We start from the raw sequence: 22,500 nt of genomic DNA, 5'->3' as shown, positions 1-22,500 counted from the left end.
ACTGATATATCCAACACTTCATTACTAAACGTCTGCCTTTTCCTCACAGACAATGGCTTCTGATTTAGTTTTCGGAATGTGTCTGTTACTTTTATTTTGAAGAGTTGAAAAGAATACATAATTTTACTTTAGTCAGGTCTCCTCCTTCATTCAAGTCTTTTTTACGCTGACACTAAACCAAGAGTTTTCCATATAACCGAAAACTAATTCGTATAAACTCTTACTTAAACCTTATAAAAATACTAGAATATATTAACAGGCACTCACTACCCACCTATTATATTTAAGAAGTTAATTCCAAATATTTGCCGTAGAATTATATGCCTTTCTTCATCTATTGTTGTACGTGAAAACGCATTCTCATATTATAATAAGTCTTTGCAAGATATCGGCTTCAATGATAATATCTTTTATATCCATCCACCTCCCCAACCATCTGGTCGAAGGAGTAGGCCCAACACATTCTTATGCTTCCTCCTTCGCCCTAGATGTAGAAACGTCTTACGCTTATTAGCTAGTCACATTCCAAGCAGCTCTAAGTACACGGCTAAAACCACACAGTTCTATCTCCTTAATATAATGATTGCATAAAGATACAATTGAGGACTCAGACTTGTCCTGCATGAACATGCAGAGATAAGACTAAACGTACATAAAGGCTGGCATGTGATATTCCCTTCTTTGTTTATGAAGCTTTGATATCAGCTAACTGTGGCAACGTTCGAACAGAAACCGGTCACTGTACAGGATCAGGGGAAGGCAATTTGAAAACAAGACACACAAATCATATTTCGAGAGTTAGAGAAGAGTCATGCAGCAACCCTCTCGCCATTAATTTGGAAATCTAAGGACGACAACTTTAGCAACAAACTCAAATAGAAAATATTTTCTAAAACTAAACCTAATGTCAACGAGTAAAAAGAAACCCTATAAGCTCGCTTGAAATACATAAGAACTTCTAGTGACTATAAATATCAGGGGCGAGATTTTTTCATGCCAGCATTGTAAAAAAGAAAATCTTCCGCGGAAATTAGGGATAGGCCACTGGACACATCATAAACACTTCTAGAGTTAGTTTATGTGATTCTGATATTCGTAAGGAACTGTGTATATTTACTGTGAAGTTAATTATCTTACTTGTGTTACTTGTTATCTCTTTCTCAATACACCTGTTTATTCAAACGTCGAATGCATCGAACTCAGTTACTAAACCACCTTGTTCTTGCCAGCTTGATAGACCGGCAAATATTTTAAAATTTCGGGTACTTATGTATCACATGGATTTTTATTGTCTTTGTGATAATAATATCTTTATTCTCTTAACTAATTGCGTGGTGCACTATCTGCTGGAAATGTTACCACACAATATGTAAATACATGTATATGTGTGTGTATGTGTTTGTGTGTATGTGTTTGTGTGTATGCGTGCGCACATGTGTGTATTTAGAGTACATATTGATTCATCCCATAAATAATGCGGTGTTTTTCAGTTGCATGAACACCGGAGGGGAACGAGATAAACTACCTCCATCAATTTGCTATAAAAGCAGGTAGTAATATTACTTTGCGCTTATTCTCAGCACAAGTCTTAAGTAATTTTTTTAAAGCTCTAATGGAAGTGACAAATATTCAGTATATTTCGCTTTATGAGTTCAATAAAGGCAACAACGCAAAGGAAAGTGCGAGAAATATTAATGCAATATATAGGAATCAGACATTAAGCGTAAGTCAGTGTCAGCGGTAGCTCCAGAATTCCGAGCCGGAAACTACAGCATAGTAGACGAGGCTCGTCCCGAAAAATTTTTAGAGCTCGACGAGGACGTCCTGCAAACCCATCGTAACTGTAGGGGAACCAGGAAAAAGCTTGGATTTGGTCATTCAACGTTTCATCGTCACTTGCGTGTTATCGAAACATTCAGAAAATCGAGTCAATGTGTTCCTCACAAACTTTCCGAGTCTAATCACACGCAGAGAGTGAATGTGTGCACTTCTTTGCTGTCATGTCTCATGAATCAACATTTTGGGGGCTGAATAGTAATTGGTGACGAGAAATATGTTCTCTACAAAAATGCCCAGCGCCGAAGACAGTGGATAGGAAAAGGAGAAACATCGGCACCCCTGGTTAAAGAGGGTCTTCACTCACGTAAAGTGTTGTTATCTGTTTGGTGGGATATGAAAAATGTTGTCCACTTTGAACTTTTAAACTCAAACCAAACGATAACAAATGAGATCTACTGCGAGCAACTTGAGCGGCTCAAGCCAGCGCTGAACAAAACGGCCATCATTTCTTTCAAAACGAAGGGCATTCTTCCATAAGGGTAATGCTCAGCCACATACAGCGAGGATAACATTCCAAAGGCTGGAGCAGTTTGAATAGGAAACGTTGCCACACCCACCATATTTACCGGACAGTGCCCCATCTGATTATCATGTATTCCGTAGTCTTCAAAATCATTTGGACGGAAGAAATACGATTTCTGTAGATGTGGTCATGACAGTACTGGAGGAGTATTTTTCGTCACAGACAAGTGAATTTTGGAAGAGGGGCCTTGCAAATCTACCAGATAGTTGGAAGAGCTTTGTAGAAAATAAAAGAGGGTATTTTTTGGATGAAGAAAGAGCTATGTTCATCTTAATTAAATAAAATAAAATAAAAGAGTCATAAAAACCGCATTGTTTATGAGATGACTCAATACGTGCACAAACATAAATTTATATATAAGTGTATACATACACACACATAGACACACGTACATACTCCCCTCCACACACGCACACACACATATATATATATACATATATATATGCATGTAGGCATAGGTAGCAGGTATAGATATCGGTATGTAATGTAATATATAATGAACGATATTTAGGTATAACTTTTAAAAGTTGGCGTCAAAGTTTGTTAAAAATTCAAACTTTGTGCACACATGATTATTATTTTGGTGGGAAAGCAAATTAATAAATGAATAATTAAAAACACGTCGCCGACCGCGTGTCTGGTAGTGCATAAAGTGTTGAAATCTTAAACAAAATTTTAATGTATAATATTCGAAAAAAATTAGATTTGGCTGAAACACGATAAATTTAGAGCCTCCCAGCGACACATTAATTTATAGCTGTACACTGTATAGAATCGTCTTAATAATTTCAACATTATAATTGTGTGTAATTGATGTTCAATAGATACAGAATATAGTACGCTTGAAATATATTCTCGTTATTCTACATTGTTTCATTTGTTATTCCTTTGATATGTTTTTTGCATATTCAATATATCTTGTACCGCATTAGAAGTTTCGGTCACGTGAGTAAGATGGTATAATGTGAAGAAGTTTGACCGTGTGTCCGTTGCTGTTGTATTGAATCACACCGAACTCCATTGAACTCTTTGTTATATTAGGATAAAGATGGCTATATCTATTTCACGGAAGTTTAAAAAATACTTTCTGAGCTTGTGAAAGAGAACACCGTTTATCACACATGGAGACCCTCCTAAACTAATGGGCTTGATGCCTTTAATATTCCATTTATATTGTTACCTTTTGCCACCAGCAAAAAATGCACTTTTCTGCGGAAAGATCTATATTGTAGCTAGAAGGAACAAAGTTGAGGGTGCACTCTAAGTGGTCCTGTACGCGGCAGAGACGAAACCGAACAAGGTATTTCAGTGTTAAATTTAAGAGATAAGTCACGTACGAGGAGGAGAAGATGGCATTAGAGTAAGCTGGTAGTAGATTCGCTGTGCCACTCTTAGAAAGAAATTATATTAAATTTATTTTCCGCATTACAAGTTAATGTTCTCTTATATTCTAATGTAAGACTGATAAAACATCGTGTCTACTCGCTAGAGACAGTGTTTTATCCTTGCGAAGGTATTTCAAAATTATTCAAAAGGATTTTAGTGTAGGGTCTATGATAAAAATCAAATTGTTTGAGACTATTCCACTTCTACAGTTCTGTGCAAGATATTGAAGACATTTCTGATTGATAGGTCTCATTGCTGAAACCGGGCTAGATGTAACACCAACGCACTGCCGCTGCCAACCCCACAGAAATAACCACACGTAGACACACACATACATAAATGCATAAATACATACATATATATATATATATATATATATATATATATATATATATACGTATAACTAGGTATGCACATATATATGACAGTTTATATGTTTATTGATCTCACTCTCTCTCCCCTTATATATATATATATATATATATATATATATATATATATATATATATATATTTGTTTTGCAAGATTTTTTATGTGAAATCGTGTGTTGAAACATATGTTGTTGTACTTGGGGATGGTCATATTGCCAGTTTAGCCAATAAAAACACACGCACTGTATATTTGGTGTTAATTTTTTTTTTTCAGCTTTATATTACATTAATCTTATTAATGTAATATAAAGCTGAAAAAAAAAAAAAATTAACACCAAATATACAGTGCGTGTGTTTTTATTGGCTAAACTGGCAATATGACCATCCCCAAGTACAACAACATATATATATATATATATATATATATATATATTTATATATATATATATATATATATATTTATATATATATATATATATATATATATATATATATATATATATATATATATATATATATATATATATATATATATATATATATATATATATATATATATATATATATGTATATTTATATATATATATAGTTTTATATATATTTTATATATACTTTATCTATAAGGGTCAATTTAATTTTAATTTTTTATAAATTCATTTTAATTGAGTTTTTTACCTGTAATTTTGGATTTTGTCCCTAATATCATTATTATTATATTTATATATATATATATATATATATATATATATATATATATATATATATATATATATATATATATATATATATGTATATATATATATTAATTTATATCTATATATGTATATGTATTTATACATATATACATATATGTATATATATATATATATATATATATATATATATATATATATATATATATATATATATATATATATATAAACAAATAGTAAATGAGTATATGCATATATACGTACAGGTATGTGCGTACCGACATCCACCTGTATGTATAGGTGCATATCTGGGTACAGGACATTGCAAACAAAACGTAGACGAGAAAACACACAAGCCACACACAGAACATTCCTCTTCATCAGCTACCCCCGTTTTAACACCGGCGTTTCGAAGAGCTGGGCAGGACACATCGCTAAAACGGCTCTTCCCATGGACCGCAACTTAAATTTGTATACACAAATTAAACCTTGCCATGGAGGAATGTAGTGGCGGACAAAAAACAAGACAGGAAAACAAACAGAAAAGGCTATACGGCCAGACGGGAAAAATTATATGTGTATGAACGCTGTGAGGTACGAACTTGAAAGTGGGGACGAAGTAAGTTCGCGTGTTTGCTCGGCGATAGCCAAGGAAGAAAATGATTATTGACCGGAAGCATGTGACCATGCCGGTGGAAGGGGAAGAGAGAGAGAGTGTTAGACGGAGAAACAAAGGGAGGAAGTAGAAGAATAGGTGAGCAACGAGAGGAAAGAGGAAGAGAGGAAGTACGAGGGGCGAAAAGGAGATACGTAGTAGTAACAGAGGAAGAACGAGAGGGGTAAAGAGAGATACGTAGTAGTAAACGGAGGAAGAACGAGAGGGGGGAAATTGAAGAGGAAGAGAAAGAGATAGAGTAGCGTCGGAAGATATGAAGTTGTGAAAACTACTTACAGATTGGTGAGGCTGAGTTCCGTCATGTAAAAACAAATAGTAAATGAGTATATGCATATATACGTACAGGTATATATATGTATATATATATATATATATATATATATATGTATATATATATATATATATATATATATATATATATATATATATATATATATATATATATATATATACATACATAGATGTATACATATACACGCACACATATACATACACTCGCACATTCACATGTAACCATATTCGTGTTTGTGTGGGCTTCAAATAAATATAGATTCTTTTTCGAATCTTCAATATTGAGAAAATATCCTTTGAAACATCATTTCATTTCAAAGATTCTATCGTAAATCCTACGCTATTACATATGCAGGCCTTCACTTTAATATAAGCTTCAAAGCATATCCGGGCTTTCGTCACAGAATCGGGTATGGATCTGAAGTTGGACGTATATATGACAAGGATTCACCTGGAGTGGTTGCAATTCGGAAATTGATAAGGAAAGAAGAGCGTGTGCATATTGTATAAGAAGACTCAAAAGATACTCCAGATATGAAATAAATTCACTTAATATTAAATATGATGCGCAAATTTATGTGGTAAAGTATATTAAATATGCATATAAAAATCAGTAGAGGAAAGTGCATTGAACATTTGGCCATTGTCTATCTAATTTTATTTGTATATTTCGTTTTCATTTTTGATTTTTGTTTATATTCACAATATAGAGGTGGTCGCTTTCTTCCGGTATAACATGAACTGAACATTCCCAATGTATATATAATATATATATACTCACACGTATATACAGACACACACAGAAACACACGAATAGAAATACACATGTATGTATATTTTATATACATACATACATACATACATACATACATATATATATATATATATATATATATATATATATATATATATACATGTGTATATTTTTATTTATTTATTTATTTATGGGTTTCAGCCAAGTGGCTGTGGTTATGCTGGAGCACCACCGTGATTTTCTGTCTTTATGCTTTGCTCTCTTCACGTTCCTTGCATGGCTCTTCTCCTGCACCTGATATAGTCCAAGCAAGAGTTTTGATGGCACATATGGTGTATTAGAGAATTTGACATCGCTGCCCTAAACTGTGTCTCATTTCGAGCCATTGGTTCGTCTGGTATCGTGGAGGGGAAAGCGTCGAGTTTTGTCTTGAAAACCTCCACATCCGTGTCTTGCAGGTCTCTCAAAAGTTTTGGCAGGGCATTGAAGAGCTGAGGTCCTCTGAAACCGAGGCTGCTGCAGTATCTTGTTCTTATGTGAGATGCAGTGGACGGCACCTTTGGCACCATGCACATATAAATTTGTGTATATATATCTGTCTATATACATATATATATATATATATATATATATATATATACATATATATATGTATACACACACACACACACACACACACACACACACACACACACACACATATATATATATATATATATATATATATATATATATATATATGTGTAGATGTATATACATATAAAGAAACATACATATACGTATATACCTATATGTACATATTATATAGTATTACATCATGTCATATTATATATATATATATATATATATATATATATATATATATATATATATATATATAGAGAGAGAGAGAGAGAGAGAGAGAGAGAGAGAGAGAGAGATATGTATGTATCAATGATGTATGGCAGCAATAATTAAGCTAAAAGAATTAGATCCGTGCGAATTCAATGCGGATTTCTTAAACTAATTTTAAGTGTTTTTGCAAACCCTCATACTCTCCGTGTTATGTTTATTCACTCTGAATTCTTTCACGAGAACGCGGTACATGCTGAGCTGCATAACATTTGGCAAAGAAAGAAAGCAATTAACGAATATAAAAATAAGTCAATTAATTAAAATTAAAACAACAGATAAGGAAGGTAAAATAATATTTTGCTCTCCATATTTTTGTTTACATTCAACGAAAACATGTTTTCCTGTGAATCGTATACAATACTGCATGCTACTTTAAAAGCGTCAATTTTCTAATCATTAATTCTGTAATTACTATTGCAGTGTTCCTGGTTTAAGAAAATTTAAGAAAAATATTGTTCCATTTTCTGAGAATATGGAAGACGTCAGAAAATATTCACAGTTTAAATCATTCCTCAACGAATATGGAACTGTGTACAATATCAACAATGTAATACGATAATATCTAAAACTATAAATATATATATGTGTGTGTGTGGTTGTACATATATATATATATTCAGAATATAGGATATTGGCAAACACATCCTGTCACGTTTCTCTATTCTACGTTTTGTGTAACGCCTATGACGTCCAGCAATTTCGTAATGATCAACATCAACATCAACCTTGTCCTTCCTCGGTTACTTTTCCCTTCAACACTTCCGACCATCACGAAATGTTCCAGGCCCGCTTAATCTATTAGATCAACAAGACATCTTAGTTTCTTGGACCTTATCACACGAAGTAGTTTCTTTGAGTCATCACTTTTGCGTCAGATGTTTTGTATGATCATGCTATCCCCAAAGTTCTCTTTTATAAACATATTGCACAGATCTTCAAAAATCTCATTTCTAATATTTTAGACCATACCCCAATTCCGTGATTTATCACAGAGTTGACATACCAGTTCAAGATACGGATCGTTGGTCTTGATGACAACGGTACGATTTTTCAAGATGGAATACAGTTTTGACAAAGACTGTTGCAAGTGCTATTCGGCTTTGAACTTCTACACACGTTTACTTATATGTTTCATATAATCATTTTTCGAGATGTAATAAGAATTGTAATGTTCTAGTTTCTAGGGGAGGCGATAGTGTATAATCTTCCTCCACGTGTGGTAAATAGGGAGATAATAAATAATCGTATGTAGAATGCAGGAAATTTCATGGTACCTATTATCACTCCAACTCTATGCTAATATCCCCAATCAGTATCAGAATTATGTATGTGCGAATGTGTGTGTGTGTAACTATATATATATATATATATATATATATATATATATATATATATATATATATATATATATATATATATATATAGAGAGAGAGAGAGAGAGAGAGAGAGATATCGGAAAATTAAGACATAAACAAGTAAAACCTATTAGTTCCTATGCATGTTTAACCACTGCAATGATTTGGATCTCAGCATTGGACGTTCTAAATGCATTGGAATTCATTAGCTCATTGGATGAAAAGGTGACAGTTTATGCGATTCAAAATGCATTAGAGCGTTCCACTTATGATCCGTTTCATATATGCATCAAAATGGACTTGAAACGTCCAATATTGAATTCCAGAGAACTGTAATGGTGAGACGTACGTAGGATCTAACAATTTATATTTATATTTGTCTTACTGTTCGAAACATATACTATGTATATCACTAATCACCATATTGTATATCACTAATCACCATATTGGTATGTAACTGGACAATGGTAGAAAACATGGAGATCTTACTCATAGAGTAGTAGTCATACGTGTAACTTCACATAAACACTCATACACCCAAAGAAACATACGCACGCGCATATGTGCGTATGTGATATAAAGATGTACATGTATATTCAAACCTATCTGAACATATATGAATGAAAACGAACTTCGTGACTCATATTTATAGAATTCAGAAAGCAAATTATTTCCTAATATATTCTGATGTCTGTGAAACCATTTATAAATCGCCATATAGTAAAATTTTATTTCACAAAATATATATGTACATATATATGTACATACGCAGAAATATATATATACGTGCATATATACGTACATATGCAGAACTAAATACTATGGAGCCCCAATCTCTTCTTACGTCTATGAATCGAATGTATTGTAAAAGTACGTCATCTGAAGGGCGAAACTGCACTGTTCTCCAAAGAGGAAATACCACACCGATTAACAGAATCGTATTAGGAATATAGCTGTACACCTTAGTTTTGATTGTCACTCTTCTCTGTGCATATGATAACTTATTATAAAATCTTTCTCTGTTGGCAAAACACAATCCTGAAAATTCAACACATGGATGCAATAAACTTGAATACAGAAAGCATAAAATCTGGAATTTAGCGATAATCAGTGTTAAATAAGGCCATGAAAATTCATATAAGTTACAATATCATATGTATGATTCTTTGTTGCAATTTTTAGAAACGCTTCAGCAACCCGTCAGTACAATGACATCATTCGGAATATGAGGCCTATAAGATGCGATATTCTTAATAGACATACCAAACATCGTTTTAAAATAAACATAAATAAAGAAATAGCCATAGTGAAATTTGCAAATTCATCACGATGCACGCATAAACGATTTACATATGAAAATTTTCGCAATTTTTTTCGCATTTCCATATGAATATATAAATGTATGTATATAAGGTGGCATGTATGCATTGGAATATGTATGTATGATGCATGTCTGTGTGTATTCATGCATATGTGTTTGTAGACACACACACCATGTACACTGTACATAAATATAACATATATACAAAAATTTACATATATATATATATATATATATATATATATATACAAAAAAATATATAAAATATATATGAAATATATATAAAAATTAAAATATGTATATATATATATATATGTATATATATATATATATATATATATATATATATATATATATATATATATATATATATATATATATATATATATATATATATATATATATATATATATATATATATATATATATATATATATTTATATGTATACATGTATGCATGAGTGAATGTGAATATACGAAACATATCTATATGCATATATAGAAATATGTGTGTGTATGAGTGCGTGTGTGTCTATGTGTGTGTGTGTATGTTTGTATGTATGCATGCATATATGATCCACACGAAAAATATATACGCATTGTTATAAATGTGAACTGCAAATCTTTGATGTATGACATTTTTAAAGCATAAATTTTGCTGATTTAATAAAAAAACATTTATGTAAATATTTTTAAATTTATAGTTTCTATTGATATTGCACATATATATATACATCCATATATTAATTGTTCTGTAGTTCTGTGTATACTTTCCAATTATTAATATATATATATATAAATGTACATATGCGACGGTAAACCCAAAGTCTTGCAAGCAATCGCAATCATAATGGTGCTTACTTACAAAACGTACACACACGCACATACATACACGCACGTATAAACATACAGACGCACAAAAACACACATAAGCGCACCTTCAGGTGTGCATATGTACACTATAGGATATAAATATGTATGCATATATTATTTAGGAAGAATACTTTTGTAGTGAACGACAAAATCCTTGTTATATTTTATACATGGTAAAAGTCATACGTGCACATTTAACACTTACGCATTTGTCCTCCACCACCCTAGAAACACGCACACACACATGCACCCACAAACACACATACATCATTACTTGTTTTGACTATATATATGCACTTATATATAAATGTTGCGGAGGAGAAGATTTGATGTAGTTATTAAAAATGATTGTCATTTATGACATTCTAACACAAAGGAGGACACTTAACATGTCCTTGATAAAAAAAGGGAAAAATAAAAATAGTCAACCCCTCCTGACAAAACCAATAATCTCTATACCTTATGATTAGCATATTGTGTGTTCTCTTCATCAAACGAATATATTGAATGTTTATAGCTTTTGTGAGAAGGTAAACATATAAACAAGCTATTAATAACAAAAACAAAAAAGAAAACCACTCACACATAAGGCTCTGGCATTAAAGCCTTTTATGCATTTAGAAACACATTCCAGGTATTATTATGCCTTTATATTTTTTTCAAGGTATAACTTGACTAGGGGTTTCTCTATGTATGAAAAATAAATAGCCTCACCGATCAAATACATTGTAAGAAGAGTTAGTAGTCGGTCGATATGCAAAGTCATATTAAACGAACGCTATCAGCAGGAGATTATATTGTTTCCAAATATTATGCAGCTGTGTGATTTTGCCATCACATCTCTTTTCAATGTAAAGCATTTTGTTTACAAAAATACAGATAAAAAACTATAAATTTTCAAATTATAATAATGGCTATTATTTTTAGTTTTTTGTTTCTCGTTACGTTATTATTATTATTATTATTATTATTATTATTATTATTATTATTATTATTATTATTATAATTATCATTATTATTATTATTATTATTATTATTATTATTATTATTATTATTATTATTATTATTATTATTATTATTATTATCATTATTATTATTATTATTATTATTATTATTATTATTATTATTATTATTATTATTATTATTATTATTATTATCATTATTATTATTATTATTATTATTATTATTATTATTATTAATATTGTTATCATCATCATAATTATTATTATAAATATTGTTATTATTATCATCACGATCATCATTATTATGAGAGTTATTTTTTTATTATCATTACTATTTTGGTTTTTATTGCTATCATTATCGTTATTATTATCGCTGTTGTTGCTATTGTTTATATAGCTTTCGTTATTTTGATGTGACAAAAATACGTTTGAAGGAGAATAAAATCTGTGACAACAATTTGTAATAGAATTTATGCTTTTGCAAAGAGAGTATGGAAACGCGGAATTGGCGTTTAGAGTAACTCACTGAGGGCCACTCTGTTTTTTTTTGTCTTGCAAATAATCTCCCTCGTCCTTCACACACAGAGCACACCAGTAAGAAGAAGATTAGCAACAAATACAGTATCAGTAATTTCAATTACGAGTGAAGGCTACAGATTTGCTGGGAGTGTGTTATTTAATTATATCTACGCAAGTAGTTCATTTTACTGAATCCTAACAGAAGTAAAAAATCTAACCGAGCAGTTCTTATATCTAAAAAGTTAAAGAGGTGGAACAAACAATGGAGGTGATTTCATCCATTACAGTAAACCATCATATTAATTGAAACATTTAGTGCAAAGCAACTGTTCTTGATCTAGGCGCAGGAGTAGCTGTGTGGTAAGTAGCTTGCTTGCTAACCACATGGTTCTGGGTTCAGTCTCACTGCGTGGCACCTTGGGTAAGTGTCTTCTACTATGACCTCGTGACGACAAAAGCCTTGTGGGTGGATTTGGTAGACGGAAACTGAAAGAAGCCCGTGGTATATGTATATATATATATATATATATATATATATATATATATATATATATATATATATATATATATATAATATATATATATATATATATATGTATATGTTTGTGTGTCTGTGTTTTTCCCCCCAATATCGCTTCACAACCGATGCTGGTGTGTTTACGTCCCCGTCAACTAGCGGTTCGGCAAGAGAGACCGATAGAATACGTACTAGGTTTACAACGAATACGTCCTGGGGTCGATTTGCTCGACTAAAGGCGGTGCTCCAGCATGGCCGCAGTCAAATGACTGAAAGAAATAAAAGAAAAAAATATATATTCTATCGAATTTAGAAAGATGAAAGGTTAAGATGACCTTAGTCAAATTTGAACTCATAATGGTTTCGTCATAAAATCGTTATAATCAAGGTGGATAACGATTTTGCAATAACTTTTTAAGTCAGATATCAACAGAACAGATCAATTGCATTCGTCGTTCAATATTTAATAGTAATCAGGGATGTAGCTGAACGGATTTCAGCAAATTGCTTGAAGCAAAAGCTGAATATTTCAACATTATTCTTCCATCCATCAAACAGTTAGATTTGTCAATAACAGTCGTACACTCACTTTAGTGAACCAAGCACCATGTGTTATATACCTTTTATGCAAACAAAATTTAGAGCAGTTGCTGTAATCATATTCTTGCCATAGAATTATGCACGTTATTTAAATTTAGTTTTAAATGATGCAGTAATCATCAATATTCGCAGATGTGTTTCGGAACTGTATTCTATAAAACGTCCTTATAGCTTCTTCATAGCAGTGTATCTGATTATTCAGCTTTACAAGAAGAGCCCTGCCACTATATTCGATCCTTTACATTATCAGGTAAAGCAGTTTGGTGTCCGTAGCTGGTCTTCCAGAAACTTCACTGCAGATGTAGAGGTGTAACATTTTCCAGTGGCTGCTCTTCAAAGAGTTTTGAATGGTAACATATATTTTTTGATAAAAAGCTCTTCTTCTAAGCAGTTCCCTGGGGCAAAAATATACTAGAGTCACAAATACATAATTGATCTTACATTTTGGAGTAAACCGCATGAGAAGGCGTTCGTTTTATCCATGTTTAAAGAAAATGGTCGTGATGTATTAAGGCTTCTCAGATTCATGTTTTTCAAAAAGATAGAAATATGTTCCATAAAACTTAGGTCAGAGAGATTGGTTTTAAAATTTGTCTCACAGCCTGAAATTTTGGGAATGTATGTCAATTGATTCATCAACTCCACTTCTCAAATATTACTATCAACGCTTAATTGATGGAAGGCAAAGTTGACATCAGCGGAATTTGAACTCAGAACGCAAAAGCAGTAGAGATGCCGCAAAGAATTTAGCCGGCGTTTTAATGATTCTGACAGCTTGCTGCTTTGCTGTTCAAACGGATTGAGATGTAAACAACCCAGGTCGCTCCGAAATGCGATATTCACCTGGAATATAAGTAGGTCAGAGAATATAAAAAGCCCAAATTTCTGTATAAAAAGGCAGAAAGGAATTCGTAGTCGAATGAAATTACTATCATTGAGTTATGTTGTAAATAGTTCGAGTGAATCTTGAGTATTGCAGTAAAGGATAGTTTTAAATTTAATCCTTCAAATCTAATGTAATGTTTTTACGTAGAAAACGTGAAAACACCGGAGTTTTAACGGATACTCTGCCAGGATAAAATGGAATCATACGCGACTTTGACATTTGAAAACCATGCAATGTGATTATGAGCATTAGCAGTATCCTCAATATAAGTGTCGAGATAATAATCTCCAATTATGTACTTCAATTCATCATCGCCATTCATTCCATATTATATCTCAACTTCCCGCAATAGCTTAGTTGCGACGCGAGACCTTAGCCAGCACAAGCCATAAAGTTGTCCCTTCGTTCTAGAATGAATGATAAAAAATTGCCCATGTTAGCTTTAATCTCCTTAGAATGTCAGTTAGCTCTTGAGGTGGCTTATAGTAAAGTAATAACACAGCAATTAGATCTTTCACATTGACATTAAAGCAGTTGTGTTTCCAGTTCAGAAGGTCGGAAGCAGATGTAGTCGTCTTGAGCTTTCTATGTCTATTAAATGCTCCTCAAAGAAATCAGGATGGTAAGATATATTATACCTTGATATATGACGCCATTCGTTGAAGCAAAATATATACTGAAAAAAATCAGTACTTAAAAATCCGAAATTCTTACATCCTGGTTTACAGTGTTACTATAAACTGATATTTTCGTATGTTTCCTTCAAATAGTAGTTGCTACAAACCTTTTCCTAATTATATAATTAGAATCACATAATCGTTTTACTTTAAAATGATAATTAAATATCACTGGTTGTATATTATGCTTCACAGGATACATCACACACACATACGTATATCTATCTATCTATCTATCTATCTATCTATCTATCTATCTATCTATCTATCTATCTATCTATCTATCTATCTATCTCCTTATATATATATATATGTTATATATATATTTTTTTTTAATTATGCCTGTGATTCAAAGGGTCAGCCATTTCACACTGTGTCACGCTGAATATCCCCGTGAACTGCTTAAGGGTACACGTGTCTGTGGAGTGCTCAGCCACTTGCACGTTAATTTCACGAACAGGCTGTTCCGTTGATCGGATTAACTGGTACCCTCGACGACGTAAGCGACGGAGTGCCAACAACAACTATATATATATATATATATATATATATATATATATATATATATATATATATATATATATATATATATATATATATATATATATATATATATATATATATATATATATATATATATATATATATATATATATATATATATATATATATATATATATATATATATATATATATATATATATATATATATATATATATATATATATATATATATCATGCATAGCCCCGTGGAGAGATGTGTATTCCCCAACATGTTGGGAGGCGCATGGGTTATTAGTTGCGGGTGTTAGATTTATGATCGTAAGATTGTGGTTTCGATTCCCGGACAGGGCGAGGCGTTCTGTTCTTGAGCAAAATACTTCATTTCATGTTGCACCAGACCACAGAGCTGGCAATAATTAGCAAACCTACGACAGACCGGCGTCGCGTCCAGGTGGAGAACATATGCGTGACAGAAAAAAGGATTTCGTATAGTCCATATGACTCGGGAAGGAACTTCATACTTTTTATCCAACCACAAGTTGTATAAGTGTCCCTACTCCGGGCGACAAGGCCGTGCGTATGTGTTTAGTAGATGAAAACTGAAAGAACCCCGTATTATGCAATTAACAAGAGGCTGGAAGTTGGAAATCAATATATTATTTAGCTACATCTGGATGCGTATAGGTTCAATTTTGATAATATGCTCAATAATGATTATGATAAAAAAAGAGAAGAGAAAAAAGAAGGTAAAAAAAGGAAGCTGCATGTATAATACTTAACTTAGAAGCAGCGCTACGGATGTGCCAGCACACAAGAGATTGAGAAAGGGCCGACCTCACGCTCTTCTCATGAGGAATTCCGGAAGGGGCTTCGTGAGACTACTGCTGAGACGCTTCCGACAAAAAAAAAAACAAAAAAAAACACCAAAAAAATAACAGAAAAGCCGTTGGAAAACCGATTGTGGCAGCGACTCCATCTAAGAATATGTGAAAAAGGAATCTTATTCCGAAATATTATCAGACTATGGATTCCTAAATTACAACAGGTATATAGCCCATTGTTTGTACTATAGGGCATTGTTGTACCATTCAAAACTTTTTATTCTTTGCAATTATAACTATATATATATATGCGTATTTTTGTGTGTCTGTTAGTGCTTGTGTTTGTGCGTGAGTGTGTGATGAGTGAGCGCCTGTGAGGTGTATGTGTTTGTGCTTGTATATATGTATGTGTGTGTGTGTGTGTGTGTGTGTGTGTGTGTGTGTGTGCGGATGTATGCGTACATGCATGGAGATATAACAGATCTAAGCATATTTGATAATACATTTTTATATATTGTCATAGGGAAAATACGTGAACAAATATTCTTCGAACTCTATATCCAAAGTAAATGTCCCAAGCGTGTAATTACCGGCATTGGAGTATAATCTAATCCATCTAGTCAACCTTTGGTGCCAAATCTGAGACAACTATAATAAAAGAAAAAAACAAAATATAAGCACACGCTAATAGGGAGGTAAAAATTTAGGAAAACATCAGGAAATACCTGCATATGCAAGCACATACGCAAAAGTATTAGATATTTAACTACCTACGAACGCAGCCACATATACGTGCGCGTACGTGCTTGTATATTTATACATATATGCACACACATATATACGTAGATACATAAATACATACGTACATACATACATGCATACATATATACACACATACATACGTAGATACATACATATATACACACATACATACGTAGATACATACAGTAAAATTATGATATTTGAGTCATTTGTCTTGTTGACCCCCTTAAGACATGATTAAATTTTAATTATGATTTATGAATTCTGTCTTTCATATATTTTTTTTTAATTTTCACATTGATATAATTACAATTTTCAGACACATTAATTAATATTTTTTCTTTTAATTTTTTCCTTAGTTCGATTTATTTGTTGTATTTTATTCATAAGTTTAGTGTATCTTTTTTTTTCATCATGTTTTCGTTTACCTTTTTCTTTGTAATATTACTTTTCTGCTGAAAACAAAACTAAAAGTAATAATGAAAAAAACTAAATGAGAAAAAAAAAAGTAAAATTCAACTTGTCAATGTTAAGTTTAATTTATAGTAGATAATGCAATTAAATTTCTACTGAAAAAAATATGCTGTCATTAATCATTTTCAAATGATATATTTTTCATTGTTTCTCCTATAGTTTTAGAGTCTATATATTTAGTTAGTAATAATGACTTTTTCTCTAAAATGATATACTGTCCAGGAACGAGCTGGTCGCAAGGACAGAAAGTGACACGCACTAAACAGAATATGTACACAAGTGAATAGATGCAAGCATACACAAAGAAATACAGGCGAATATTATTATAATTAACTTATTCCTAAAGTTATATCGCACGTGAATGCATTACCCCATGCGCGTGTATATATATATATATATATATATATATATATATATATATATATATATATATATATATATATATATATACACGCATATGAACATATCTATAAATAGACACATCTGCGTGTGTGTCTGATCACTGCGCGTCCTCAGGTACTGAATGCTCGATATTTATAGTTCCATCGATCTTAATAATACGGTAAACAAAAACATCATTGGAATGGGAAAATGTACCCCCTATGCCATGATTAAAATAATGTATACACGCAGCTCTGTCATAAGATGTTTGCTTCCTAACCACATGGATCCAGATCAATTCCCACTGCATGGCGAATTTGGCAAGTGTATTCTCTTATAGCATCGGGCCGACCAAAGACTTGTGTGGTGGATTTGGTTGACAGTAACTGAAAGAATCCCGTCGTATATATCTATATCTATGTGTATGTGTATGTGTGTGTGTGTGTGTGTGTGTGTGTGTGTGTGTGTGTGTGTGTGTGTGTGTGTCTTTGTGTCTGTTTTTTTGACAACCAGTGTTGGTTTGTTTTCATCCCTCGGAATTTAGTCGTTCGGCAAGAGTCCGATAGTATAAGTATCAGGCTTAAAAAATATATTGGGGGTTGATTCGTTCGATTAAATACTCTTCAAATCGGTGCTCCAGCATGGCTATAGTCTAATGACTGAAGCAAATAAGAGAAGAAAATATAATGAATATTATAAAATACCACAAAATACATATTTAAAAACACATCCAAATTAAAATACCCAGCTCGATTTGTTCGTCGTGAATCTTTCAACGTCATGTCCAATTGTCACCAAATTCCAATGAATAAAACCCGTAAAAATATTTTTTTTTAAATTAGAAAAAATCTCCTAACTTTAGTAATTTTATCTGTTTTGATGGAAACTTAGGGATGTGAACAGAAACATATTGAAAACACGGTCCGATATGAAGATCCATTCTTGATATAAAAATCTAGCTTTATGTTATAAATAGGTTTGTCAACTTTTATTTATGATGGGGGAAAACGGAATCAATCTTCCTCCAGGCTAGGGAAAGCTGCATAAGCTTAAGAAACTGAATTATCTTTTTGCTGAAACTAATCCTTATATGTTTTCCCTCTTAAGTCTACATGCGTATCCCATTTATGCTATTTTTATTTGTCTGCCAGCATTTTTTACCTGATAGTAAAATGTATAAAATATATGGAAAAAGAGAATTAAGTTCTGCAACTAGAATAAGATGAAATCCTAACAAGTTAACATCTGCCGATATATGTGTAATACTGAGTAAAATGGTGGAACACGACATCTCAGAGTTTCGAGAATACTTTTTCAATGTATGAAGAATTGTAGTCATAGTTTATTGGAATTTGTGAAGGCCAATTTGAGATTGTGTATAATAAACGCATTAATCCAAACAACCTAACGAACGACATAAGAATGCCATACAGATTTGTTATATTTAGGAATAGCTTATGTATATATTTCTAATCCTGATTGAGTGGGAATGCAGTGCATGTGACCTTTTACAAAGATTTTATTACTCTGGCAGATAGGTAGAGAGGAAGTTATAGTCGAACCACAAACCTGATCGAAAGGATTACAACAGGGCGATTTCCTTTAAAAGTACCTAAAATAACAGTTCGTAGCGGCCGAGCGACCTGTGGAATAAATCTACCACCTAAAGAAGATCTGAGGGGATTTGGACTAGAAAGGTATAAAGGCGAAACATGGTAGCCTGCGGTAGTCGATCTGATAGATTTACAGTACCCTAAACTTAACCCTAACCCTGATCTATTGTTAGAACAAGAGAGGAAAAGATGGTCTCGGCAAAATTTCAACTGAAAGCTAGAGATCTAAATCAAATACTTGGTGACATTTTATCCAGTGATGTAACGACTCTGGCATTACTCAAAAGAGTAAATCATGATCAGATGTGTGAAAAATGAATGATTTCATAACTATTCTTCATGCATTTTCTACCCGAAGTGGAATAAATGCAGAGAGAAATATTATTGCTCCAAATTTATTCAGTGACGGAACATAGTAGATATTATTCTGAGATTAATCCATCGTTTTACGTGATTCGAAATCTAACAATATTTTTTCAAGAGAATATTATGAAAATGGGGGAAAAAAAATTACCAGTGATTTACACCCACATAAAATAATTGGATGCATAATATTTCGTTTAATACGATATGTCATATCTTTATTTAAAAATAAAGTAGGTTGTTGCTATTTGACATAGCAAAAGTATGTACTCGATTATCGTTCAATGTATGTGATTGGTACTTCTTTCATTAGACAGCAGAACGATGTCAAAAACAACGTTTGTGAGAATATAAACACATATAACTAAATACCATGCGTTACCTTATTCTGACGCACTAACAATTATGCCCGTCCGTATGCCTTGTTTTAATAATAGTGATAATAATATGACTATCGTGATTTACATATCTGTTATTTATGTGGTTAAGAAGCTCCCTTTGCAACTGGATGGTTTCAAGTTCAGTCCCACTACGCTACATCTTCGGTAAATGTTTTCGACTATAAGCCCGGACCCAACTATACCTTGTTGGTGAATATAGTAGAGCGAAATTGTGTGGGATCCCCTTATATATGCATATTGTGTCTGAGTTTTTGTTCCTCCCCGATATTTAAAAAATATATATTGACACCGATATATTTCACTAAGCACTTCAAGGGTTTGCTCCAGCATGAGACAAGTAAAAAACAAAGGATACAAGAATTCACCGTTCGCGTTTATATTCAGATCATCACTGATGACAGTCACATGTGACTAAATACGTGTTTAAATCTGTTTTACAGAGATCAAATGAATTCAGTTGAAAAGAAACCGAAGGTCTGAGTTATAGAAAACTAGAATGCTGCAGTTTCTAGCAGAGCGAGTGAATGATCAGGCGCTTCCTATTAAGTTTGTTTTATTAGAACTGGTTGGTGATCGTGACAGTATAAGCATATACTTATGTTTTTTTCTATTGTGTCATTGTTGTTGGCACAGCAAAATGTTACATAAAAGAGTTTGAATTCTTTATTTCATTTTCTGGTTATGATTTGAAAATATATATAAATGGAAAACATCAACTACACAGGAAGTAGGTTATATGTGTTAAAAATAAGAAAAAAAAAACAATCAAGATCGTAAATAAAAAAACACAATAATCGATCGTTAGCGTAATATGAAATACTAACCTTTTCTATAGTAGATGTTAACAAGTTTGTATTGAACTTATAACATATTTAACATACAAAAATTGTGGTGGTAAATACTGCGAACAAATATGAAATGAGAAATGAAAATAAAAACACAATGACAATCAAAATGTCAGATAGTTTTCGTCATTCATTTTTAGTTGAGTTCGTTTTGTTTGTTTTGTCTCCACAGATTTTCGTCTGTGCCAATATAAAGTTTCAATGAGATTTATTGTTGAAGTTAATTTTTTTTTATCATCTTTTGAAAAAGGTGAAGAATACAGAATAAAAAAATGTTGAGTGCTAACAAAATTTTTTCAAACATTGTTTTCTTGCTTCCATTATACGAAGCAGGATGAAGAATTTGAACATAGAAATGTATTTAGCCCGGCATTATAACATTTCTGCTATGTTGTCCCTTTCTTGATGTGTACAATATTGATTTTTTTTTCACGATTTGACTTCTAATCTCAAACGGCTAATCATTGAAGTCGTTCAATATATCTTACTGAATTGCCTCTAGTGTGTTGTTCTTCCTGCATGTTTTACGAAGTCCACAGAAATGAAAGGATGAAAGATCAAGTACAATACTACTAAATTTGAACGCAGTAATTTGAGTGACGATCTAAGGCAGTAGAAAGGCTTTACGTTGGTATACTAACATATTTCCCCCAAATATTGTGGCCCTCGGCACACAAGGGGAGTTAATCTAAACAACAACTGTTTTATAAACAGAACACAATCAAACAACAGTGTAAGTCTCCAAAGAATATAAAGGGATTTCTATCATTAGACTCGTAGCGAAATCGATATTCCTAATAGCGTTTCTGTTTGCTTTTATAATCATGTTTTTAAAATTTGATGGATATGTTGGAAGGCACAGTGCATATGTCCTTCACAAACTGGACTAGACTGGTGCGATTGATATCATTAATGTTCGTCTTCAATATTTGTAATTCAACCGTGCTTAAAATATTCAATCTCAATTACATTCATTAAAATTTGAGAACAATACAGGCTACTGCCATACCCCGCCCAATTTTTTTTACATATTAGTATCCAGCACCCCCAAATTAATTAGATTTGTTTTAGACAATCAATGAGGTGTTCAATATTATAAAATTATGTATAAAAAAAATGCATCGCTGTGTGGTTACGAACATCGCTTTGCAAACACTTGGTTTCGGATTCCATCACACTCTGCAGCCGTTTTAGCAATTA

The sequence above is a fragment of the Octopus bimaculoides genome, chromosome 8 (assembly GCF_046866305.1).
Source record: "Octopus bimaculoides isolate indiv1 chromosome 8, ASM4686630v1, whole genome shotgun sequence".
Lineage (NCBI taxonomy): Eukaryota > Metazoa > Mollusca > Cephalopoda > Octopoda > Octopodidae > Octopus > Octopus bimaculoides.
Note: the sequence above shows the minus strand (reverse complement) of the source record.